The sequence below is a fragment of the Melopsittacus undulatus genome, chromosome 4 (assembly GCF_012275295.1).
Source record: "Melopsittacus undulatus isolate bMelUnd1 chromosome 4, bMelUnd1.mat.Z, whole genome shotgun sequence".
NCBI classification, from domain to species: domain Eukaryota; kingdom Metazoa; phylum Chordata; class Aves; order Psittaciformes; family Psittaculidae; genus Melopsittacus; species Melopsittacus undulatus.
In genome coordinates, this window is record NC_047530.1 from 87,111,110 (window position 1) to 87,138,175 (window position 27,066).

Consider the following 27,066-nt stretch of genomic DNA (forward strand, 5'->3'; position numbering starts at 1 on the left):
AAGCAGAGGAGGATTTGCACAATTCCTTTTGATATTTCCAGCTAGATATAATTCAAATAATAAATATTATTAACTTAAGAAAGTTGTTCCATATAATGGATCAGAAGCTCCTTAGGGCAGGGGAGCTCTTGAAAGTCTCTTTTTGGTCTCATCCAGGGAAACACATAAACATTTATTGGTGTGAAGATAAAATTTGATCCTTCTTGAATGAGCAACAAGCTGAGGGGATTTTGCTTGCTTACAGTAGGTGCTAAGTAAATATGGTGAATATTGCAGTCTTTGATGATAAAATAACAAAATAGGTAATGGATGCTGTGGTATTATGTCATTCATGCTTTATAGTTCCCTGGGAGAGCAGCTCCTGTTACTGAGTGGATGTTGACTTCAACCAGAGTGAAAAAAAACAGGATGTCAATGCAAAAGAAATCCTGATGTTTTAGACATACATTCTGCAATGCTATGAGCTAACTATTCTGAACTATACTGATTTCCACCAAGTGAACATTTGATTCATGCAGGGTAGCAGGCTGAACTTTCAGAAAGTGCAATTTCTTAAATAAGAAACATTTGTTTGTATTATCATCATTGATCTTTCATTAGGTTCATAGTAGTGATACAGACAATTCAATAATACTGAAAACCTAATTCTACCTGGCTTAGCTATTGCATATGTATTTCTTCAGGTTACAAAATTCATCTCTTCTGAAACCACCTGTCTTTCATCAGCACAGGCTGACTGCCTTGCCAATTTTCATCTCTGGTCTTTCTCTACGGTTTCAAGTCATTAATCAGTTATTTCCATCATTGTAACCAATGGTAACCCTATCTATAATCATCTTCAATTACTCTGAGAGCTTTCTATCCAACAGTATAATGCCATTTAGACAGGTTATAAAAATGTGCCAGCATAAATGCCACACAGGCATTAATCACTTGACAAGCTTTGCTGCTGGTTTCCCAAATTCTAGAAGCAGCTATGCATCTTTTTTGCAGACCAGTATTAATTGCAATAATAGCAAGACACTGCTCCAGAAAAGCTGGGATAAAGGAAATTAAAAAATAATTAATATTGCAGTTCTACATCACCTTTTCCTCAGCAGCATGAACACAACAAATATTCCCCTTGCTATTCTTGCTGTGCAAAAGAAGAGGAAGATAAACATTTAATCTTGATAAGTCAAGCTGGTAGTAGATTCATAGATTTGAAACTGAGTTCATCAGGTTTTCCTTCCTGTCAAACAAGCCAGAGGATGTTACCTTTTACTGCTACACTAACACAAAATGGGAGAAAAAAAATCCTGATATATAAGTAAAATTCATTTTTTACCAAGAAATATACAGTCTTTATTTGAAGGAGGGTTGCTAGCTTTGTTAAGAAACATGAAAAAAATAAAACCAAACCCCAAGGCAACTGCCATTCCTCTCCCCCAGCCTTCTATCTCTGTCCTGCATCTGCCCCTGTCTGCCTCCACACATTTACTTGTCTGCCCAATAAACTTATGCAGTACCTTGGTATGATAATGAACAGGCTGCCTGACCGCTTGCCTCCCACTGCGAGGGTTTTTATTCATTGTACCTAACAGGTTCCTTTTCAAAACTTCCTACCTTCAGAACAAAGCAACATTCAATTACTTTAAACAATAACGGTTTATAGAACAGATAATCAGAAATCCTGTTAACAAAGCTTGTCTGCAGACTCCAGATCTGCAAAATCCATTATTTCCTCTGGTAGTTTCTTTAAATAGCTAAATCTCTGTCACTGTGACTTATTTCCCCATTTTTATTTAAATTGTTCTGGAATTAATTGTCTATTGTTCTATTAGTTTGTAGGCTTTTCTATCCTAGAATATAAAACTGCAGCATTATTAGCATTTAATTTTTTATTTTAGCTTTTGAAAAACTGTGTTGGGAAAAGAGGATTCCCCACTTCAGCACCTCATAGTCTCAATATTTTCCTCCTCAATTTTTCCAGAGGCAAAAAAATGGAGAAAGAGAGCTGAGGGGAAACACAAAAAAATTGAGAAAAAAAAATTGAGCTATGATATTCTTGTTTGAGATAAACTTTGAATTTCCAGAAGAAAATGTAGGGGGTTATAATATATACACGCACATATAAATATATATACACACAGAGAGACATGAAAAATTCTCCTTCCTAAGGAAAGAAAATTTCTAAGGAAAGAAAAAGATTTTAACTTTTGTTTTGTTGGGGTTTTTTTAAGCTAAAAAAAATCTTTTGTCCTTTGTTCTGAAATCCTGTGAAATTTCAACTGTGATTTCAGTGTTGGTGCAGCTATATATCATTCAGTACTCCTATTGCTGAATCTCCTCTGGCTGCCCTCAATACGCAACTTCCCAGCTACTTATCCAGGCTAGCAAGAACATTCATAGCTCTGCTGCTTCTTATCTGTCTTGGTCCCTTACCCATCACCCTTATGGCAGACTCAGGCCCCACTTGCTATCTTCACATTTTGTTCTCATCTGCTTTTTCATATGGAGCATCTTCATTTAACTACCCTGCCCATGTTTCAAAAAGCTTGTTTCATTGATTTACTAAGTGAATGACAGGAAGTACCTAAACCCACTGCTCTCACAATTTATGGGAAGAGTTAGATATACAGTTGTTATCCAAGCATACAGCAAGCAGAAAGCTTTACAATCATGCCAGGAAGTTAATTTCCTTCTGTGTTTTCTGTAGCTGGTGCCACAGTGAAAGGAAATACCACACCAATGTGGACAGCTCCATCCTGGGAACATCAGACTAGGGAGATCACAAGAGGATATTGAGTTCTAGCACTAGCAGGACAGGTTGCCCCACCTCAACATTTTACTATTTTCTTTGACCATTTAAATTACAGAGCATCTAATCAGGCATTGTCACTGGAGACCTGGTCCTTATAGGTCCACCCAGCTAAAAAAAAAAAGTTAAGAATCCAAATTCAGTTAAACTCTGTTGACTTCTAGAGTGAGTGATGTGAACCCAGCTTGAAATAGCTTCAAATCTCTTTGATAGTATTATTCACAGTCTTAATTCAGGTTAGAAATCCACTTTAAAATTAACAGGCTTACTTGATTTCAAGGACCTGTTCTTAGTAGTGCTTCACAGACAAGTACTTATTATTTTACAGGTAATATTAGTCCAGTGAAACATTAATAACACAGGTGATACCAATTTTTTTCAGGAAATGTTATTTTCTCTGAAGAGCTCACGTTCAGTCAGAATCAGTTTTTCTGATTAAACTAGTACAAAAGAAAGTACTATGTAAAAGTATTTAGAAATACGTGCTTTTAATATGAAGCCACATTCATAAACCATATAAGGACAACTTAATTTGGTAAAAAGATGATGTTATCACAAAAAATACCACTATTGATTAGAATACAATTCAGGACTTTGAGAAGATTGTGTATTCACTACTGCTACTGCTGACTTATCTTCATACTGCTATGAAGGTGTGCAACATAAAAATGATGACTAGTCTACAACATCCAGGTTTAAATCCAAGCATTGCTGCAATTGCCTGATTTAATATTTTTGAATCAAGGGAGAGATCAGCTGATGCTGACAAAATTACAAGGGTTTAAGTACTTTGAATTACTAAATAGCTGACAGTGCTGTTGAGTCACATGTTCATTCTTTTATGGTTTAGTACAATATTAAAGAATTACTTAATCTTCTTCTGAGCCAGATGCTCAAATCGCAGACTCAGTCGTCAGAGGTCAGTCTGGTGCTTGTGGCAATCTAGGAGAAGGAGGATGCTGAGAAAACCTAAGCTCAGGTGGACCTGAAAAGACCCACTTATTCATTGTCTCTGTGGGCTGAATAAGACCAACTTCTGTGCTAACCAAGGCTTGCTCTTCTGGCCTAAAATAAATAGGGAATATTCTCATAAGAAACAGAAGCTATTCTACTGTCTACAAGCAAGATTTAAACAACATAAAACTGCTTTTGACATTTACATTCTATTTTCATGGTGACACCAAACTGCGTTTGTGAAATTATACAGCCTTGCAAGAAGATCAGACAATTAAAAAATAAAACCAACCAAAACCAACAGAAAAAAAAAAAAAACAACACTGGCTTCTCTAGAAAATCTCAATGCTTCGAAGTTCGTTTTTTTTTTTTTCATGTCGAATTGGCAAGAAGGTAAATAATATCTCAGGAATCTGGGGGAAAGTGTGGTTTGATAAAAGCTGTCTGCTAAAACGTGACATTTCAGAAAGAAATTAATTTTAAAATACCTCCATGTGGAAATACTTTCCCTTTATTTCATAGCATATATTACTGACATACAATTTCAAGACAGCAATAGATACTTAATGACTACAATAGTAAAACTCTCTATTATTTAATAAAAAACAAAAGGAAGCTGCTGCATGGAACAGAAAGAAATATTATAATTTATAGATCAAAATAATTTCTGTGGAAATGAAATACATATTTTTCTTAAAAAACATAATAATGGAGATATTTTTTAAAATTCTTATTATGAAAACTTAATTTTTAATGGAAAATAGTTTGAAAAAAGGTGTCTAATCAAGGTACAACTGAAAAAAGAGAAATATAACCTCATTTTCAAGAAGAGGAAAATGGATGACCCGGGGAATTACAGGCCAGTCAGTCTCAACTCTGCACCTGGCAAAATCTTGGAGCAAATTCCCCTGGAAGGCATGCTAAGGCACATGAGAATCAATGAGGTGCTTGGTGACAGCCAGCATGGCTTCACTAGGGGGAAATCCTGCCTGACCAATTTGGTGGCCTTCTATGACGGGGCTACGGAACTGATGGACAGGGGTAGAGCAGTTGATGTCATCTTCCCGGACTTGTGCAAAGCGTTCGACACTGTCCCACATGACATCCTTGTCTCTAAATTGAAGAGACATCAATTTGATAGGCGGACCACTTGGTGGATAAAGAACTGGATGGATGGCTGCATGCAGATTGTTGTGGCCAGTGTCTCAGTGTCCAGCTGGAGACCAGTAATGAGTGGTGTCCCTCAGTGTCCTGGTTTGAGCAGTAGCAGTCATTTTTCTCCTTCTTGGTAGCTGGTGCAGTGCTGTGTTGACTTTCGGGCTGAGAATGGTTGCTGATAGCGAGTATGTTTTGAGTTACTGCTCGGGTGTTTGGTTTGTTCAAGGCCTTTTCTGAGCTCATGCTCTGCCAGGGAGGAGGGAAGGCCGGGAGAAAGCAGAGACAGGACACCTGACCCAGGCTAGCCAAAGAGGTATTCCATACCATAGCACGTCATACCCAGGAGGTAACCAGGAGAGCCTGGAAGGGCTGGAGCTCTGGGGGGATGGAGGAGGTATCGCTCAGTGCTCAGCCGGGCAGGGTGGGGTAAGTTATGGGTCGGTGGCTGGTGAGGTGTTGTATTCTCTTCGCTTGTTATTGGCTTTATCATTATTATTTGTAGTAGTAATGGCAGTAGTGATTTGTGTTGTGCCTTAGCTATTAAACTGCGCTTATCTCAATCTGTGGGGGCTACATTCTTTGGATTCTCCTTCCTAAGTCTCCGTGAGTTGGGGGAGCAAGGGCGGGAGTGAGTGAACGAACTGTGCGGATTTGGTTTTAAACCACGACACTCAGGGATCGGTGTTGGGACCAGTCTTGTTCAACATCTTTGTCACTGACATGGACAATGGGATTGTGCACTCTCAGCAAGTCTGCTGATGACACCAAGCTGTGTGGTTCCGTTGATACGCTGGAGGGAAAGAATGCCATCCAGAGGGACCTTGTGAGGTGGCCAATGCCAACCTTGTGAAGTTCAACCAAGCTAAGTGCAAGGTCCTATATCTGGGTCGGAGCAATTCCAGGAAGAGCTACAGGTTGGGCAGAGAAGAGATTCAAAGCAGCCCCATGGAGAGGTACTTGGGGGTGCTGGTTGATGAGAAAATGAACATGAGCCAGCTTCAGTGTGCACTCACAGCCCAGAAAGCCAACCATATTCTGGGCTGCATCAAAAGGAATGTGACCAGCAGGGCAAAGGAGGTGATCTTGTCCCTCTACTCTGCTCTCATGAGACCTCACTTGGAGTATTGTGTGCAGTTCTGGTGCCCTCAACATAAAAAGGACATGGAACTGTTGGAACAAGTCCAGAGGAGGGTCACAAGGATGATCAGGGGACTGGAGCACCTCTCATATGAAGACAGGCTTAGAAAGTTGGGGCTGCTCAACCTGGAGAAGAGAAGGCTGCGTGGAGTCCTCACAGTAGCCTTCCAGTATCTGAAGGGGGCCTACATGTATGCTGGACAGGGACTCTTCATCAGCTACTGTAGGGATCGGACAAGGGGTGATAGGTAAAACTTAAACAGGGGAAGTTTAGATTGGATATAAGGAAGAAGTTCTTTACTGTGAGGGTGGTGAGGCACTGGAATGGATTGCCTAAGGAAGATGCTCCATCCCTGGCAGTGTTCAAGGCCAGGTTGGACAGAGTCTTGGGTGACATGGTTTAATGTGAGGTGTCCCTGCCCATGGCAGGGGGGTTGGAACTAGATGATTTTATGATTAGAAAAGACCTCAATTATTCTGTGATCCTATGATATCCTTTTCTGTCAAAACAAAGGTTCTGAATTAAAATTCTTAAGCTAGTTTTAGAAAGTGTTTATTTAATTAATCATCTATATCAGCCTGTCTTCAGAAAGATAAAAATTATATTTCTCCATGCACGCCATTTACATCTCATAGGATTTAATCCTGTAAAATATCCTAAAAAAAGATACACCTCTTCACATCAGTTGTCTGGTCCTCAAGGTCAAATTTAATAGGCATAGTAAAACACCTCCTATTAACTCTGTTACTGTTTGTGTTTATGCCAAAATGAAGTTTGCTGTGTGGAAATTATTAGAGGATTAAGTCATTGATACGAGAATATTAATCTTTTTAGTGGTATTGAAAGATATTACATTTAGATTAGAATTTATTGTAATTTATTAAGTGGTAGAATAACTTAAATGTCTACTTATTTGGAATACCAGCATAAAATATCGCTCTAATTAATGGAATAAATTAGTCCTGTGTTGTCTATACAACTTAATTTTTCTATTAATATTTTTTCTTATAATTCTACATGCTTAATTATATTGCTGAAAATTAAAAAGATTAAAATATTTTAAAGAAGAGGAGGAATTACCAAGTTTGAATGATGGTACAAAGAAGCCATTTGTATAGATGTAGTGCAGTGCACAATAAATGTGCTCTAAGAGTACTACTTTCCAAAGTGCCAGCTGTGTGCAACTTGATGAAGAGAAGAGGGAGATTTCTTTTAGAGGAGGGAAACCTCAGCCATAAAGATGTTCTAATCATGTCACAGAATATTTACTCTTCAATTTTAAAAAAGTATCAAAGTGAAGGCTGTATCACCAGGAAAGCTGAAAATCTTTACTTTTCAGTGAAATCAATCCTTTCCCTGAGAATGGTGGGAGATTCCATAATAGCAGTTCTTTATAAACTAGTTCTTTATAAACTAGTCCAACAGTGAGCAATACTGTCCTCTACTCTGTACACTTAAAGACTATTTAAGTAACCACAAAAATAAAGTTGTTTTTTCATATAGGATTTCTCACTTTGTCCTATATTTCTGAGGGTTCCCTACTTAATTTGTGCTTTTTATAAATGTTCGGTACTTTTTTTTTATTTATTAGCTGTGTTACCTTTCTTTCCTTGCTTTTTCTTTTTTTTTTTTATAAAAAAAACCCCAAACCTGCAAAAAAAAACAACTAAGTACATTACTTCTCAAATTATTTGTACAATTATAACAGTTTCCATTCAAAAAGCAAAGAATGAATCATTCAAGCTCAGAGCACCTGCAGTTTTTTATTTCAAAATCAGCAGTATTTTAAAATAATTATTAGCTATTTTGTGCTTCTCAATTCAGAAATAAGATACAGTGTTTCCTTCCTGAATTTTAATTAAATATAATGATTGAAAACAAAGAAAAAAAAATACATTTTCAGGAGGACACTAATTACTATATAATTAGAAGTCTGAGTATACCAGCCCAAGAATTTCTATTTGGCATCATAGCAAGAGCAGCAGCTAAGAATGGTGTGCTTGCCTTAGATTAAATCTAGGTACAAAAGTCTGTTTGCAGATCTTGTCAGGCTTGTTATATTATTCATTCTTGTGAAACAGCAATGTCATCTTCTGATGGTGAGCCAAACAAGGTCAGTGAAAGTGCCAAGGAGAAAACATGCATAAAGTCTCCATATCAATAACTTCCTTTACAGAGGCAGTAGGACTTTATGTCACATAGACCCATTAGAAAAAAATATGGGTTTAAAACAGCCAAACATACTGGGCTACACTGATTGTTTACTTTAGAAGATATTCCCACCTTTAACAGCATCTGGAGCAAACATTTCAATATGTAAACAGACACCAAGGACAATATTCCCTTCCCCTGGTCTTCTCTTTCACAGGCACTACAGTAGTCATATGGTAACAGAGTACTGAATGGACTTTCTCTTCTAAAGTGCAAAAAAATGTCCCCTTTTGGCAACATGAAAGCATTTTACATTCTGCCTTCAAACACTGCCAGTGATGCTTCAGCAGCTGAATTCCTGAAGATTTCCCCAATCCATCCACCAGCAAATATTTAAGTAGCATTTTTTTGGGGTGGAATTTAATGAGCTGTGTTAGAAATCAGTAAGTTCTTCCAAACCAACTTTCAAAAGCTATTTTGCAGGTTCAAAGCCATTACTGACACTCTTTAGTAAAAAAGGAGGAGAATCCTAAGTATCTGGCCTATGGGTCACAGAAATAATATCAAAAATAAAAACCTGACTATCTGACAGAAGCCGAAAGATCCTGGGTTGCTAACAACAAAGCCGATTTTGATTAATATTTACAGCTGAGAACCTTCTGTTGTTGATAATCACCTTCTGTCTCAAGAGAAGTAGACCGTTCATGGTGTGATGAAGCTGTATTCAAAGCCCTGCAGATTGGGATTCTCCTCAGGCAAAAACTAATGTTGCTTCCATGACTCAGTGCTGTGCCCAAAAAAAATAGCTTGAGATCTGGCTCTATGAACTCAGCATTTCTGGGACGTTTGTTTCTTTCTGAATGTGCATCTGACATCTGCAGGATTAGGCTACAGCCAGTCCCCCTGAGAGTTCTTCTTTATCATTCTGAGGCAAAAAAATTATTTGACAGATATTACACATGATCTTAGTTAGAAAGCCATGCAATTAATGATGAGTTAACTAATTAATGGTGGATCTTGTAGCAGGTGGCAATTCTACTCCAGCTGGCCCAGCCACCTGCTAATAGCTCCATGTTAGCCCGACTACCTGGTACTTGCACGTGGAGAATGTGATTTCAAACTGCAATTAAAGAAATATCCTCTAACTGCAGTCTCTTTAGCCAATCCAAGTGCCAAACCACTTCTTTTATAGCAACCTTGTAAATTTTGAATTAGCACTTCAGTGAGGGTAAAAGCTATCTTCTATCAGCCCATTGCATTGATATCAATAAATGTGTAATTAGCGCATAAGAATGTCCTTTTGTGAAAGTGCATATAGATATTAATGGTCATACTATGACCATTATGTTATCTGGAACAAAGAGAAATAAGAAAGAAAAGAAAGAAAATCCTTGTCTGCCAAGGTTATGAACCCATTAAGTAGTAAAGCATGTGCAGAGGGTTTGTATGTACAGTACTGGTTTCTATGGTCCATCTGATGAATGAATTTATCAAGCAGGAATTTCTGGATTTAAGATCATGGGCTCATTCATATGTGGACAGATCTTTTATAGAAAGCAATCTCCAAATTTACCATTAAAAAAATTGCCTCAAGAGTCTTCTCTAGAGCTGCTACCTTCCCTCCTATCAGGGGCTGTGGATCAAAAATAATGGGAAATCACTATAAATGTGAAAGATATGACTAGATCTCTAGACACAAAAGGAGGACACACAGGCTCAGTTTATTTTATACATATAAAGCAATTCTTCAAAAAGCCATGCTCAACTGGAACAATGTCATGTGAAATGATGACAAAAATTCTGCAAAATACAATCCATGAACACAACCCTGTCTCCTTATTACTTTATTTTCAAAAATACTACTGCAACAAAAAAAAATTAACTAGTGATGGGAAGGACCATCCCTATCACTCATCAACAAATGCTTGAATATTTTCTGGTCACCTTTCTTTTGACCTGCTATAGATCCAATTGAACACTGATCACTCATCTTTGAAGTCGTCGGACTATTCACTTTAAAGTTCATAGTCAGCCACCCACCACTTGTAAAGGTTAGGTTGTGCTGGTTCACCATAAAAGGAATATCATAAAAAGAATAATTCAAACAATTACATATTGGATTTTATTTTTCTTCTTGCCAATCTCTAAATGAAAGTTTATTTTAAATTTAGAACATCTTTTTGTATTTTTTTTTCCAAATAAGAAATTATTCTTCTGAGTGAAAGCGATTGGTAGGCGTTCTCTATCTCTTTTCTCAGCAGTTAAAAAAAAAATTAAAAAAGAGATAGGATTTAAAAAAAAACAGAATTATCAAGGTGTCTTCAAGGTGTCTCAGATTGCAGCTATGGTGTTCTCCCCACCCCCCTTTCATTTTGTTCAAAAGTGGAAGTTTTGAGAACCAGTAGAACATGCATTCTTCATCTTGTAAATGAGAAAATGACTACAGGGGTAACTTTTTTTAATCTACTGAATGGAACAGACCAGAGAATGTTACTGGGAGGGGAGGCGGGGGGGGAGGCGAATAAATCTACAAGCAGCTCATATTTTCCCCTGAAGTTAAGACACATATTTTAGAAAGTCATCCTTTTCTATATATAAAGATTCCAGATAACATAGATCTCACTGCATTTTTAGATATGCTTTTCCAACCAACATCTATCCCTCATTTTGAAAACTGCATATCCTATTTCTAATAAGACTGTCTCTGTCTTCTCTTCCAGCTATTGGATTTCATTATACCTTTTTTTGATAAATTTAAAATCTTTCTGTCACCATTATTTCATTTTTCAATACTGAGGAATTTCTGTCTATCTCATGTACACTTTAGATGGGAAGTTTTGCATATATAGGAGAGAAAAAAGTGCAATAACCACTCACCACACTGCATGACAGCTCATCCTCTATAAATATAAATGGCCAGCTACTAGAAAATGTTGGTATTTTTTTAAAAAAAACAACCCAAAACAAAACCCCACCTTGAAAGGATAGCCATTTAAGTAATACAGTAATGATACAGTAGTTATTAAGCTAAGCACTTACAGGAAGGAAGTAGTATCCAAGTTTTATGAAAGCATGAGACACTTGTCAGATTCTCCTAGGTTTCAACTAGAGCATGTTACTTGAAATGACTGTACACTGTATTTCTGACTGTATTTCTTTATATGTGTATATATTTACTTATTGAAATTTCTTACCTATTATTAACTCAATAGCATACAACATATACATTCTTAAATCTCTATCATGTGTTTTAAAGTTTATTCTATAGTGTGATCCCATAAATGATGAGACAAATTGCTTTTGGAAAAAATTGTCAGTAGACTGAGAAAAAAAAAAGCATTTTTGTTAGATTAATTCCTCACTGGATCACTGTGATTCATTATCATCAAACTCTCTCAAGAAAGATCAAGTAGAAACATTTTTTGAAACTTTAATTGCAGCCTTAGAGTGTTGTGATGATATAACTGCTTTAGATAGTGCAAAATGCTTTGAAATACATTTGACAGAAAATAGATTGTTTATATAATAGTGAAGTTAAAATGAGATGGTTAGAATTTTCCACAGTTCTTTTTTGGCAGGCTGAATGTGGAAGAAAGCAGCAGTACAATGTCAACAGTTATTCAGCATGACAAATCAAAAATTGTTTTCTTATTTGACATCACTCAGCAGTCTTAAAAGTTCAAGGCTTAAGTCACTTATTAAGAGACTTATCCACGTTAAGCCATACAGCTGTCAAATATGGCTGCCTGTCAAAATTTCTTCTAAAGCATGGACAGCCAGCTGTAGAACATACAGAATTTCAGTGGGAAGATGCCCTTAATAAGCCCCCAGAGTTCAACTGTACTCTCTTCAAAGATGTGAACGGGGTTTTGGAAAATTACTGATAATATAGATACAGGCTACCAAAAGGCAAAGTTGGCACATTTGAATACCACTGAAGTACAAAAGAGTGCAAGTTTAGTAATCAGCAATATTCACTGTTTACTTGCTGTCACACCTGTGGCACAAGAGCCAAGAGTGGAGAAACTACAAATGCCATGGGGGCAATTAGAAACATGAGATAACCTGGAAAAGTTCAAAGCTTGCTGATATCCTCAAGCTCAAAAGCATTGACATTTCTAGACCAATTCACTTTTTCTTAATCACCTCTTCCTCCCTATGCTGAGCAGTTGCATCCTTATGTGTTCATTCGAGAGTGAGAAAGATCACTCTGTTTGGTTTTTACCATCATTTCAAGTCTTCAAACCCTCACCATAAGTTATCTTCTAGATTTAATCCATACAATTCCCAACTTAAACAGATCCTAGAGGCAGTGATGGCAGCAGGACATCCATTTCTTGCACAAACCTTGCCTCCTAAGCCAGTACTGTTTATACTGTTGTGCTAGCTGCCTATTATCTAACACAGTTGTTGAAATAACCAAGACAACAATTTTCTTTACTTCTGTCAAATGGTTAAATGATTGAACAAGATAACTATTCTGATTTATTCTTCTATTTGACGAAAAGACAGACAAAACTCATTTGTTACATATTTAAAAGGCATAAGCTAACTGGGCCACCTGGGCATGTATGGTGGCTTGCCAATCTGTATATATGTAACTCTTAACCAGCCACAATATGTCTTAACACATATATGCAAGATATGTAGAATGACTCAGACAGACAAACAGAACATATGAAATTAATACATAGAAATCAAGGGTTCATCTTTTCAGATGCTCACTACTGTGATTTGGGGTCTCAGTACAGAAATAAGGGCTCGATGTAGAACTTCATAAAGTTTAGTGTCAGAAAGACATATTCCTGATTATTACTAGTCATTGTACATTATCCAAGCAGTTCTCAATGAATCTAAAACTTAAATATTACTAAATCATGGCCTTTTACTGAGGTCTAAATTCCTGTATTTCACAGAAGAATCTAAAAATTATACTAAAACCCAAGGCCACTGTAGTGGCCTGGACTTAGTAGATATGCTGAAGTTTTCTGCTGATAAACAATTATTCAGAATGGTAAAGAAGAGGGCAGACTGTGTGGAAATGCTAACAGGTCTTACAATGGCACCATAAAGCAGGCTCTGAGTACATAAGTACATGACAATTACCTTGAAGGTAATGGTCATCTTAGAGCTGGGTTAGCTGCTGAAGTCCCTGTTAATTGCTGCCTGACAGCTCTTCTCCCACCTAGCACTGGTGCTCTCGAGCTGAGTAGCAGCTGACTGCTCAGACCACCAGTTGAAGTGGAAAGGTCTCTGCCCTTTCCAGACTTAAGCCTGGCTTTTTCTGCAAACTGCACAGTTTAACTGCTGAAGTCCCTGTCTTCTTGTCCCTTCTTCTGCTGGGCTTCATACAGACTAGAACTGGAAATGGTATTTTGGACATAACTTCAAAGTTCTGTCCTCATAGTTGAGGTCAATTTCCTCTTTCTATAGAATATTACCTTCTTACAGTAAAGGGCTGCGTTAGATTATTGCCTGTAAAATCTGTGAGTGTGTCCCCTGACAATATACTGTGTCCAAAGTCTATCTCCAGTAACTGCGTGTATAATCCAAATTCCTTGTTTTCAGATATACCATAGATATGTTAAAAAAATGGTTAAGACTTAGTATTATTTCAAAATAAACCTTGCTTGGGTAATTCAGATCATACTTCACAAGAGCCTTTCCTCATCTTTTCTTACTATCCTGTCAGTCACAGTGTTATCCTTTGACATTTCATGAAGGATAAAAAGCAGGGTGAAAGAGGAAGGAAAATAGAAATACTATACCTGAAAAGAGAAGTAAAAGGAGTCAGCTTGCGATTCTCAAGTATCTCAGGGAGAAAGTCAAATGTATCCCATGATTTCGGAGAAAACACTGGAAAGGAAGCTGAACAGGTTCTTTTGAAGGAAAGGAAAACTCCCAAATTGCATAGAGCTAATCAAAAACCTACCTCATGCGATTCACAGACTCTGTGGTTTGTTATAAAGAAATAAAAACCAGCTATCTGCCAATTGCAAGGAAAAAATACTTACCTATATAATATATAGCTGATTAAGGAAGATTTTGTGTTGAAGAGGCATGAGGTGAGATTTACCATTTGCTATGTATAAGAAATGTGGACACTATGTTCATTAATTCCCAAACACTCTTTATTTTAATGCTTACAGGGTGGTGCAATATTTAGGTCACTTTTAGTCTAAAGTTGGTATTTGCCTCACAATTAGATTAATGAGCACTCAAGGAAAGATAACAAATGTTAGAATCCAATGCAATTGAAAACATTGTGGTGCCCATTAGCAGCCTATATTTCATCAGGAAAAAGTGACTGTTTCATTGGTGGCCATAGGAGAAGGTGCACACTCATCTAATTTTCCTGGGCTTTTCTCCATGGATATGGCAGTGTTGTCAAACTCCTTTCTATATTCCATGTGATGACAAAATCATCATAACTTGGAAAGTGCCTCATATCTGAAAAGGCTCAAGGAAACCATCTTGCTCCAAGAACCATTGATTACACACAGCTTTAGTTTGCAGTGTAGATTTCCTACTTTCTGTGCATCTTGTAAACAACAAGTAGCTCTGGAGAGAGATTCAGCTCTGTCATATATGAGCGGCTATACTGCAGTTGGCTGTCTTCTTTCAGCAGCCATCTATGGAGCTACAGGTGGTTCAGCTTATACTCCCCAAGTAGAGAGGCTGAATCCTAATTTATATGTTCAGACTGAAAGGGCCAAAGTCTCCACTCATGTACCAGAGTTTCACACTGCAAATGCAGTATGCTTTTCATAGAGTCAAGTCAGTTGATAACAACACATTAACTAGAGAACATTAACTGTAATAGTATAAAATTTAGAAAAACTGTCAGTTCATCCAACTGGTCTTAGTGGTATGCATAGCTTTAGAGGAGTCAGCGAAGGAAGAATATATTAACAGAGAAACAGAAGACATGATAAAAAGCACTGTAGACTTTAAGGTAGTTTACATCAAAATAATCTACTCTTCTCTGATAAAACTCCTTGATTTTTATGGACAAATCTAATCCATTTTCAACATTAAATCCACTAATCCTTTTTTTCTGTCTAGATTTTGATGAGATATTTTCTTTGATACAAAAAAAATATATATAGGCAGAGAATATTTGTAACATGGCAAAGGAACTGATTAAAGAAAAAAAAATGTGTCGTCTCAGAAATAGGACAGATATAGAGGCTTCATAGCAAGCAGGAATGCAAGGGCTAACACAACCTCAATCTGTGTGGGAGTATTGTGCAGTCACATGGCCATTCTGTGTCACACGTCTTGGAAGCACATCTAATGTAAGATGGTACTACTGGAGATGAAGGCTAAAGACATATTTGCTCCATCACCCCCAGTAAACCCAGGCCTGCATATGCTAAGTAAATGTTCTTATGATGTGAAACTGAGAGGTATTAATAAGCTATGTGTAGACTGTACTACCATAAAGCACAAGGTCATACTCATCGGGATTAATAACAGGACTATCTGATCTGGTGTCTCATCATTGATAAAAATAGAGGGAAAAGACCCTTACTGTCAATCAGAGGATGATGAGGAGCAATTAATTTGGTGTGACCATGAAAAGGCAAATGCACTCCTAGGATATAAAAGATGAGCTACTTCCAGTAGCAATACAGGATTACTAACAGTGTTGTACAGGGCTTCAACCAGAACACTGCATAATTCTGACTGCTTGTATTCCAGAGAAATTTATTCAAATGGTAACAGACGAAGAGGCTGGCAGTTAGGATGCCCAAGGGAACTTAGGAACCATTGTAGAGACTAGAAGATATAACCTTGATTAGCTAGGAAAGCAGAAGCAATACAACTCTTCAGATACACCAAAAGACTGAAAGGCAAAAGAATTTTGAAAGCTCAAGGTCACTGCTGGCAGAGGAATAAAGCAGCACAACCTTGCTCTAATGAAAACTAGGGAGAAAGGAGAAAGCGTGTGAGCATTAAAAGTTCTGCAAAAGGCTGCTTGAAAAAGCATAAAGATGAAAAACACAGTGGTTGTAGGCTGGAAACCAGTCACCTAGTGAGAAGAATCCCGTGAAACTGTGAAATCATGACAATGTAGGTCCTACCGAATCCTACATTACTACAAAGCTTTATAGACTTCTGACTTCCTCTTACCAAAATGTCTAGTGGTAGCTGACCAACAGCTTCAAAAGTATTTAGAGTGCACTGACTGTCGAGAAGCCTTGTTCATTTAACACACCGTAGTAAAAAACATGCAAGTGACTGAAAATCTTTCCAGAGAACTCAATAAATGACAGTGAGCAAACCTGATGGAAAGAAATCAGATTTCTCAAAGGACAGAGAACATAAGTGGCACTCAGATTGCCTGGTTCTACTTAGGTATCATAACCTTATTAGGTACAATTAGAGAAATTACTTTTATGCATATAATAACTTTCTGTAAAACAACATCAGATAACACATTTCAATCATAATAAAAGTGGTAACAGTGATATGTTGGAAATAAGACCTATTCTATAAAATTATGTTAGAATACTGAACGGTTTCTTGTCTTTTCCACCATACACTCCCACTTTTTTTCCTTCTGGAAGAGTTAAATAAATAGTATTAAGTGTTCAAAATCAGATAGTCTTCAGAGTGATGATAATTCAACCATACTTTATTTTGGTAATTCTGTTTTTAAGTATATGATAGAGTATATTATGATATGGTTTTAAAATGTATTGTACCAGGAGAGTAAATGTGGTTTCTTGCTTTTATCTTAGGATCACTTTAAAAATCAACCAGTAAACATATTGGACTTATTTACCCAGGAGGTCTCTTTCAGATTCATATTCCAAGAAGTAGGTGTGCATGTGCCAACATGGATTTTGTGCTATGATTTGAAAGCCCTCAAAATGAAATTTTCTTTCTACCATAAAGTAAATAACAATGAGTGCATTGAGCCCATTTTTATTGAATCATTTCTAAAATGCATATGGGAAATATTTGATATATGTTTACTCAAATTTTTCAAAGGACTTTTCTATTTCACATTTTAGGAACATTTCCCAGGTCTTCTCAGGGGATTTTCTGCCTACTGAAAGATGAGGAAACAGTAGCTTTTTCTTCAAACCACCAAACTGCCACTGTTTCCTTAAAGACAGCTAAGGCAAATTTTATTACTAAATTGAGCTTGAATGGCAAAGGTTCTTAAAAGAAAAACAAAACAAAAAGACTTTGCTAAAAAGTTATACATCAACTTTGCAGTGTGTATTATCTTAGTATAAAAAGAACCATACTTTTTTCATCAAAATATGACAGAGGAAGCACATCCAAATTGATATATGGAAAATGTAATCCTACAAGCTGTCAAAAATCACAAATAGAAGACAAATTTTAAAGACAGGAAAGCAAACTACTCAATATAAGAAAGGTTACTGCTGAAAGGACTAATCTGACTTTTTAGAAGAGCATGGAAAAGATAGCACATGTTGACCTTAGAGCATGTCACCAGTTGCTTTTTTTAGAAAAAAAAAAAAATGTACCAAGTCCTAACACTGTTTATGCTTTCCAGCAACAAAACTCATCTTAAAGTGTCTAGTCTGTCATCTCTACAACTTTGCCCTTTACATAGAGAGATTCTAGGTGAGTATGCTTATTGCTACAGCTTTCCTTGCTGCTTTTGGCTAAGAAGTCAACAACAAATTCATGTTATGTTATAATTTCTTTTTCCTTGATTGGCAGTGAGACCCATTTTATTTTACACAATAGGACTCCACCTTGTTTCACATTAAGCAAGCAAATTTTGCACCTTCAAATTCATGTGCACAGTAGAACTGTTTTATGATTAGTACCTAGTCTGAAAATGTGTAAATAAAACAGATCTGCTTTATCAGTAACAGGTGCAACCAAAAATTACTTCTAAGTTTCAGTATATCTGGAATTACAGCCAGTCTTCAAATAAGCAAGTCTACAAGAGTATTACAATAAATAGCACTCAAGACAGCTTGTGTTCCAGCTGTGTCATCTTTATTTACCAGGCCCCATACCTAGTTTCAGCTTGTATAACATTCTGAGAAATGCACAGAGTAAAGAAAAGCATGTGTGTTTATATTTGCAGCTAGCCTGTAAAATACAGATATAATGTTACAGATACTTATAATTCCTGCCCAAAGAGAGCTTTTAAATTACAATCTTTTGATTCTAGAAAGAGTAGGCAACTTGAAATTTAGTTCTAGTCTGCCTAAGCACTGTATGTAATGTTAATTGAAAGAGTAGATATTATATGACAATGCTGCAGGAAATTTGGCTGGATTCCAGGCAAAGTTGGAGCAGATGATGGAGGTGTTTATTTTGCATGAGCTAATCTGAATGTCTAGTTTAATCCTGATGACTTCTTCCACCCAGACTGAATGATAAAGCAAAGTTTATGTGACCTATCCGAACCATTTGAACTTGTAAAATAGCCTGAAGACTACAAGAGAAAAGCCATTTTGCTATTTCAGTGTTTGTGTCTGTTCTTTCCTTTAATGGAAAGTAGTTGAGAAACATTCTGGATTTCCACAGAGGTGAGAGACAGCAACTGAGAAATTACATCCTATTTTTCATCAGACTTACAAACATCCCCAACCCACATCTGCCACAAAACCCTACCAACACAACTCAGAGAAGACTTTTAACAGAATGAGCTCAGAATACAAAGTTCTGGATCAAGGAAGTAACTTTCAGATCAGTTTTTCATGTGAGAGGGGAAAATAAAATAAAACTGTGGGTTTAGTTCCTTTCTCCTGCATGTTTTTCAATTACAGCGATAGATACTCAGCATCAGGGAGTGACAGGTTTTACATGGTTTCCATTGGCTGAGTACCCTCAAGTTCCCCTACAATGAAAACCAAATTCCCCCATTTCTCCAAGGAAGTCATTGACCTACCCATGAATAAAACACTCAGCCCAATGGCCTGGAAATTCTTCAACAGGTCCGAATGAGCATGCAGGGAATCTGACACCCACTAGCAATGCAGAACAAACACCCAAAAAGAAAAACCAATAAACCATTCAACTAACATGACTGAAAACTACATACATTAGAAGTAACACTTTTCCTCACCTTTTCATGTTGGAATTAACTGTTGCAAGTAAGATGAGGTAGAGAAGGATGATGCAGCAACATCAACTCACTGAGTGTGGTAAAATATTATAAAACAATCTAGTTTTAATTTTAAATATTTTTTACAATACTAAGAAAAAAACACTAGATGATATCTGTCGCTGCTCTTAGCTGTTTCAACAGCCCTCAGTAATCTGCTGTTCAAGGTCCTTTGATGCTTTAGAAAATTTATCCTTGTAATATCCTTGCAGGTTAAAGAAGTGCTATTAGTCCTCCTAGTATGAAGAAAACAGCATCAAATAAGGAGACTGTGTTTAAGTCAGGAACGCAACTGAAATCTCCCCAACCTAAACCCAGCATCTTAACTCCTGACTATCTGGCAAAATCAAAATCAAAACCAGCACCAGATCACAAGGTATTTCACAGCCACCAGAGAAGGCCTATTCTGGAATACAGTGAAAATCATTGTATTTAGAAAGAAAATTGTAGCAAACAAGGGAGGAAAACCAAAATAAAACACCAATTGTTACAAATTTTTTCAGTTTAAAATAGTAATAAAAAGCCTTTTGCCACACTAATATTTCCTGAGCTGATCAGGATAAGTCTTCAGGTATTTTGTACAGCAAGCACCATTTGACAGAACCAGACAGACACATCTAGAAAAAAAAACCCAAACAAAACAAATTAAAAACAACACTAAAACCAAACACTATGGGTTTGTAAGCAGGTATTGCAACAATTTTACAAAAGTACAAAACCAACAAAAGAACTAAGGTGACATGCATTTAGGAGAATAAATCTGTTCTGACAATGTTTAAAATTCACATGGACACAAAACTAAATTAATACATTTATGGGAAAAAAAATAAATCAAGTTCAACTAGATATTGTTCACTAAAAATGTGGAAGACTAGTTGGGATAGTATGTGAGTGTACTAGAAAAGATCTATTAAGTACTTGCCTTATTTACATGTCAAGATGGTGTCAAGGTATCTTTTCATGTCTGGTTTTAAAGAACTTGAGTTAGAGACATCTTAAATATGATCAGGTACAAAATTCTTAGTATTTACCAGGCTCTTACCATTGTTATTTCGGTTTTGAAAAAAGACCAAATGAATTTCAGTGCCACATAACTCCGTGTTAAGTATGACTACTTTTGGAAGAACTGAGAGGCTATGTTATTGAAGAGCTCATTAGAAAGATACACACTGAACTGTAAAGGTTATAAAAAGACACATCCAAACTTGTTAACAGTTGCTTTCACAAGAAATTTCTAGTGAAAAGGTCACTAAAGAGCCTGACTTCTCCCCTGCTCCAAATTACCATACAATTGTGCAGTACCATGACTGAATTATAGGAGGCATTAACAATGAGGAAATTAGAACAACTGAAGAAAGTTCATAAAAGACACAAGCAACAAGGTTAATGTTTCATTTGGGTCTTGACAAGGTCAAACAAGGAATATGGGAAGAATTACACTACATACATATTACCACATATTATGCTGTACCATATACACAAATAAATGCAGACACACACACACATATATATATATGCATGCATGAATGCTGAATTCTTATCTATAACGTGCCTTCTTATATATTGGGGAAAAAAAGATCAATTACCCAGTGACTAGCAAAAAACATGGATAGCCCAGTATTTCAATCCCACTAATACACAACAATTCACGGTGATGTAAAAGAGGAAGAACACAGGGTAGATGAAGCTTTAGGTTAACTCTTTGTTTTACGTAACTAACTAAAGCTCATCCACTTCCTGCAAGCTAGGCAGTTAGATGATCTGGCCCTTTGAAGCCCATATGTCTCACTCTCTTTAGATTACCTCCTTGTAAAAACATCTGACCTTTTCCTCTTTTAACAGTTTATCTTAGATCTCTAACAGAAAAAAAAAAATAGAAAAAAAAGCTAAATTGTCTTTAGACTGTGACATAAAAGAATAGTCCAGTTCTTTAGGGTGAGGGTGAGTAACTAATGGTCTGTGGCTAGGGAAAATCAGGTTAACAAAAGCCTTTTTAGAGTAGTTTCCATTCCATGTTCAGACTGAGAGAACAGGGTGGGGATTTTCTTCAGCATTTACAGAGGGTAAACAGGTATCTGAAATTATTCCAGGAGGTTATAGAATAACACCAAATACAAATTTCCTTTCTTTCAACAATTATTGTGAAGGGAAGAAAAAGCCTTTGCATTTAGGGACACATTCTGTGATATAGAAACACACATCACATTGTTGGGAATAATAGAAGAACTGAAAAAAAAGCACTCCGACATCAGAGGGCTAAATAAATTAAGCAACCTCTGGCCATGTGAAATGAAATCAGAGGTCTTATCTGGTCCACAAGTTCTCCATTCCAGTAATAGGTAATGACTACTCTTAATCTTCCTCAAATTAATTTCTCTACTTTATGGTATAAATACAGGAAAGCTATGAGTAGAAAGCATAAAGACAGGTGAGATTTTCTTATTCACATTCCCTCCTAGTGAGAAAGTGTTCTTTTGGTGGCTGGTGAACGTAACTAAGAAATACAAGTATTTGTTGCTCTGTTGACTTCTTGTATCCAGCATGTAACCAGCATGTAAAAGGAGCAGATCTCAGCTCAGACAGTGGTAAGTTAAAGGCTATTTAATAAAGCTGTAGATGAGAATGGAAGTTCTGCTCCCCAGACAGGTTTCAGACACAGTAAGATCTCTATCCTCTGTTTATTTAAGTATTACTTGAATAATTTAACAATATTCTGTATTGGCTGTCCTGTTCTCCATCTAGTCCCAGGACTCTTGGTCCTCCACACATGCCCAGTAACTCAACTCAGTATCAGCATTCTTTATACACTTTTAAGTCCATCTTTAAAATCATTGTTGGTTCAGTTCATGCTGTGTACCTATATTTGCCATATTTTGCATTGCCCTGTCAGTATTACCTTTCCTTGTACAGGTTTCTAACCCTTTCAGAGTACAAACATTCTGCTTTAGCTTCTATTATCTCACTGCTTATTAGTCACAATCTCACTATCCCCTTTGATTCAATTGCACAGCAACAGTAACAAGTTGATAAACAGCTACTCATGTTTTGTGGGCCATCTTAGGTTCACATTAATCTGTATGCTTGTTTAAAAGGAAAATTGTTGAAGTCTCGTCTAAGAATTTTTTCATTGTGTTTACTTGGTTTCCTTGTGGTCTGGGATCACACCTCAAGTTGTCCTCACTGTAGATCTAAGATACAGGTTGTTCTGTTGCTTCCAGGTTCTTCAGTTGGATCTATAATAGTTTACAACACATTTGCGAAGTTCAGGCATGAAACAGAGCACAATTTTCCCAGCTTTGTGATCACTGATTAGATAAACTTCACCCACCTAGCCATGCTTTATTCTTCCAGTAAAGAGCTGGATCATTCTTTTACATCACAGTCCAAAGGCAATTCACCTTTTCTACTTTTTCTCTATTACTGTTGAGAACATCAGCCAAGGCACTCTTGCTCATCACAATAACAGTGCAATAGCATCACAAAAAATGTTGTCACTTTCACTCAAAATATCGATACCTGGTCTGAACATTTCACTGAGTTGCTATTTCCACACAGATTTTTAAGGGTCAACTTAGGCTGCATATGCAATAAAAAAAAAGATCTAGCGTTAAGTCAACACAATTGAATGAAGATTTTTTTTTTCCTTAGTGGGTACATGCTTCAATTTTGAAATAATATTGGTTTTTCATGTTATGAGGAGCAAATACTGCAGCTAAGTCTGAACAAATACCTTTTGCTTATTGGTACTGCTTCTTTTTCCTTTCCCAAGCACTTCCGTTTTCCCATAATTAATTTTCTACCAAAAAAATTAACTGATAGATTTAACATCACTGTTTTTAACATTTTCTGACAGTCCATCCCACAGACTGAATAATCTGTTGTTGGTCAGATAAAAGAAGAGTCTGATTCAGGATAATACCTATTTGATAGGTAGATGATACTTCCAACATTAACAACTCATAATCAGAGTCTGCTGAAAATAGTGATAAGAGAAAACCTGAAGTCTAGGAAGATTTTTCAAAATCATTTTATTAAACAACCAAAGCTCTAAGTGGCAACTTCTAACAATAATCAGACAATTAGGAAGTTCTGCTTCTGCAAACATACATGGCATTCAGCTTTGACAGCCATTTCCTGCAAATAATTACTTCAGAAAGATACCTTGACACCATGATGAACATATGCAAAAAGGGCATGGAAGACAATTAAGGTCTCCTTTCTGCAAATTCATCTCATAGTAAGAACTCCCTCATCCATGCAGGAAGAGTTGAAACACCACCTTTACTAGAACATCAAAACCAGAGCTTCTTTCCATGTGACGGAAGTTCCTAAAAAACACCAACTCAATTAACAAGGTGTATCACTTTAGAAAACATTTTAACAGTATTTGTTACATTGTATCATTGAATAAATAAAGAATACACAAAAGAGAAAAATCTACAGATAATTGCTGTAACTTTCATCCGTCCTACTGGAATAGCTAGAAATATTAAGCAAGTTTCTGCTAAGGATATAAGACATACCAGCTACTCTTCTCAAGCACATACAACTTTAGTAACGGAACAATCCTACTCCTACATGAAGTCATAGCGGTTGGTTGCAATTACAAAACATGAATGCTTGAGTATTTAAAATACTTATGCAACCAACCATCAGTACTCCACAAGGCTCTTCCACAAGGTCATTAGGCAACTGAGAATTTCCCACTCAAAAATCATGTTCAGCATCACATGTGTTAATATACTTCCTAGGGTCATGCATTCTTGTGTAATCAAGGTACACAAAAATAAAGGCTTTTTAGATGTTAAAACTGCAACCTTCTAAAAATACTTTATATCAAACTCTGCACAAAGCACAAAAAAAAAACCTACTAATTACTTACTTGCAGTTGGTTGAATTAATTATTATTCCAAAAAATGCATATGCTTAGGGGAAAAAAAACTGTCAGCTTTTTGACAGTTTGATATAATACCCTAATATGACATGCGCTAATGCCAATACCACATGATAAATGGAAAACTAAACCAAAATGGAAAATGAGAAAGAGGGAGAGAGACTGAAAAGATAAGTTATTTTCTTATTTGGACATATCATGTTAAAAAGTGCTACCAGAATGCTGCTTCCTAAACTTAGCTGAATTCCGTGTGTGCAGGCAGGTATGAAGCATTACATTAAATATCCATCAAGTTCTTCTCTATACATGGCTTGAAGTATCTTGCAAAAACTACATGTTGACAGCATTGTCCAATGCAAGAAAAGAAAAAGGTTCCTAAGAGTATTTTGAACGTTTAAGTGTCACCCTAGACAGAGTAGGTTTTCTGCTGCATTTCTGTGCTCATAACATCTGGGACTTTTTTCCACCCATGACTATTCATTGCTATCATGCTATTGCCTTGAACCCTGGAGATCTCCTGTGGTCTTCCCATATTGCTTCTAGTGACTCTTGAACTCTTTACCTAACTACATTTTAGTAAGACCTAGAGAGAAAAAACGCTGTCACTTACTTCTGATGTTGCTTATGTACATACTGCAACCTGACAAAATGGGAAAGACTAATCTCACATAACTATACTTCATAGAATCATAGAATGGTTTGGATTGGAAGGGACCTTAAAGATCATCTAGTTCCAAGCCCCCTGCTATGGGCAGAGTCACCTTGCACTAGACCAGGCTGCTGAAAGCCTTGTCCAACCTGACTTTGGATACTGCCAGGGATGGGGCAGCCACCACTTCTCTAAGAAACCTGTGGTAGGGCCTCACCACCCTGGCAGTAAAGAATGATTTCTTAAAATCTAATCTAAATCTACCCTCTTTTAGTTTAAAGCTACTCCCCCTTGTCCCCCTCCAGCTTTCTTGTAGGCCCCCTTTAGGTACTGGAAGGCCTCTATCAGGTCTCCACACAGCCTTCTTTTCTCCAGGCTGAACAACCTCAACTCTCTCAGCCTGTCTTTACAGGAGAGGTTCTTCAGCCCCCCAGTCCTCTTCTTGTCCCTTCTCTGGACATGTTCCAACAGATCTAAATCCTTCTTATGTTGGAGGCCACAGAGCTGAACACAATACTCCACAAGAGTGGAATAGAGGGGAAGAATCATCTCCTTCAACCTGCTCATATTTATTTGGATGCAGCTCAGGGTATGGTTGGCTTTCTGGGGTGCAAACACACTGCCAGGTCATGTTGAGCTTCTCATTGACTAAAACCCGCAAGTGCTCATCAGGACTGCTTTCAATCTAGTCTGAGCTAACTTTCCAGGTTCCTTTTGCAATCAGTAGAAATAAGTGCATATGTCTAAGAAAATTCACTGGATGTCTCTTCTAGGCATCAGACAAATCTTTTGGATGTCTGCCTTAAAGCAAGATATATTGCATCCTACAAGCACCCTATTTTTTTTTAATTAACCAGAAAGAGAACGTACCCAACAAGTTTAGAAGCCAATATCTGTATGTCTACATTTTTGTAAAGATTTCCATAACCCCTATGCTTGTGGGGAGAATACTCCAGAATATATAATTAGGGGTAACAATGTTAACCTCAGTGATCTGTAGCTTGAGCTAATTATTATCATAAAATGGGGAGAAAGACTCATATGACTGCCTTCTACAGACCTCTCTCCCCTTTTTCTGAAGTGGATGTCACTGATCAGTGCTAGGAACAAGATATTGGCCAGTGTCAAACTTCGGTCTGATCCAGTCTGCCGATTCCTGCATTAAATCCAAACAATTACAACTACAAAAGAATAAGCAGTTTTCTCTAGGATCCTTTCCAAGGGGAAAGATAGATAAATAAGTCTCAGAAAAGCTGATTCAGTCTCATTGAATCTCATTTGGAATTTATCACTTATTCCAACATTACCATTATGCAAATTTCTACAAGAGCTGAAAGTGTTTAATTCATTAGCACATAGTTTTGCATTCACCTTCCATGGCCAGGTTTGGGCTGAGTATGCAGAAATCAAATGCTTGCAGACTGCCAATTAGAAGGATTTATTGCATGGCTTTCAGGAAGAACGTAGACATAGCTATTCTCAGGGAAATATTCACAAAGTGTGTACTCCTCTTAAAAGTAGATGCCAGTGGGTGGTAACAGGCTGCAGAGGCTATCTACCTGGTAGTACACAACAGCTGATTAAGAAGCTTTTTACTGATGTTTTGGCCAAAAAATCTGTGATTAACTTTGTTGCTTCCAGTATTATGCACTAACAGCAAGATACCACTGCGTGAGTAAAAAGAGATTTTCACAGAGTTGAAAGGGACTTCTGAAGGTGATCCAGTCCAACTCCCCTGCCAAGGCAGGGTCAACTAGAGCAGGTTAAATAGGAATGCATCCAGGCAGGTTTTGAATGTCACCAGAGAGGAAGACTCCACAACCCTCCTGGGCAACCTGTTCTAGTACTCTGCCACCCTCAATGTAAAGAGGTTCTTTCTCATGTTGAGGTGAAACTTCTTGTGTTTCAGCTTATGGCTACTGCTTCTCATCCTGTCACTGGGCACCACTGAAAAGAGTCTGGCACCATCTTCCTGGCACATGCCTTTGAGATATTTATATGCATTAATGAGATCTCCTCTCAGTCTCATTTTCTCTAGACTAAACAGGTCCAGCTCCTGCATTCTTTCCTCATCAAAGATGCTCCAGACCCTGATTATCCTTGTGACCCTCTACTGGAAATTTTCCTTTTGACCTAAGACAGTACCTAGTTAAGTACATTCATTTGGAAAACAGTTCCCTGTCATGAAGAGGAATTAATTTTTTAACACTTC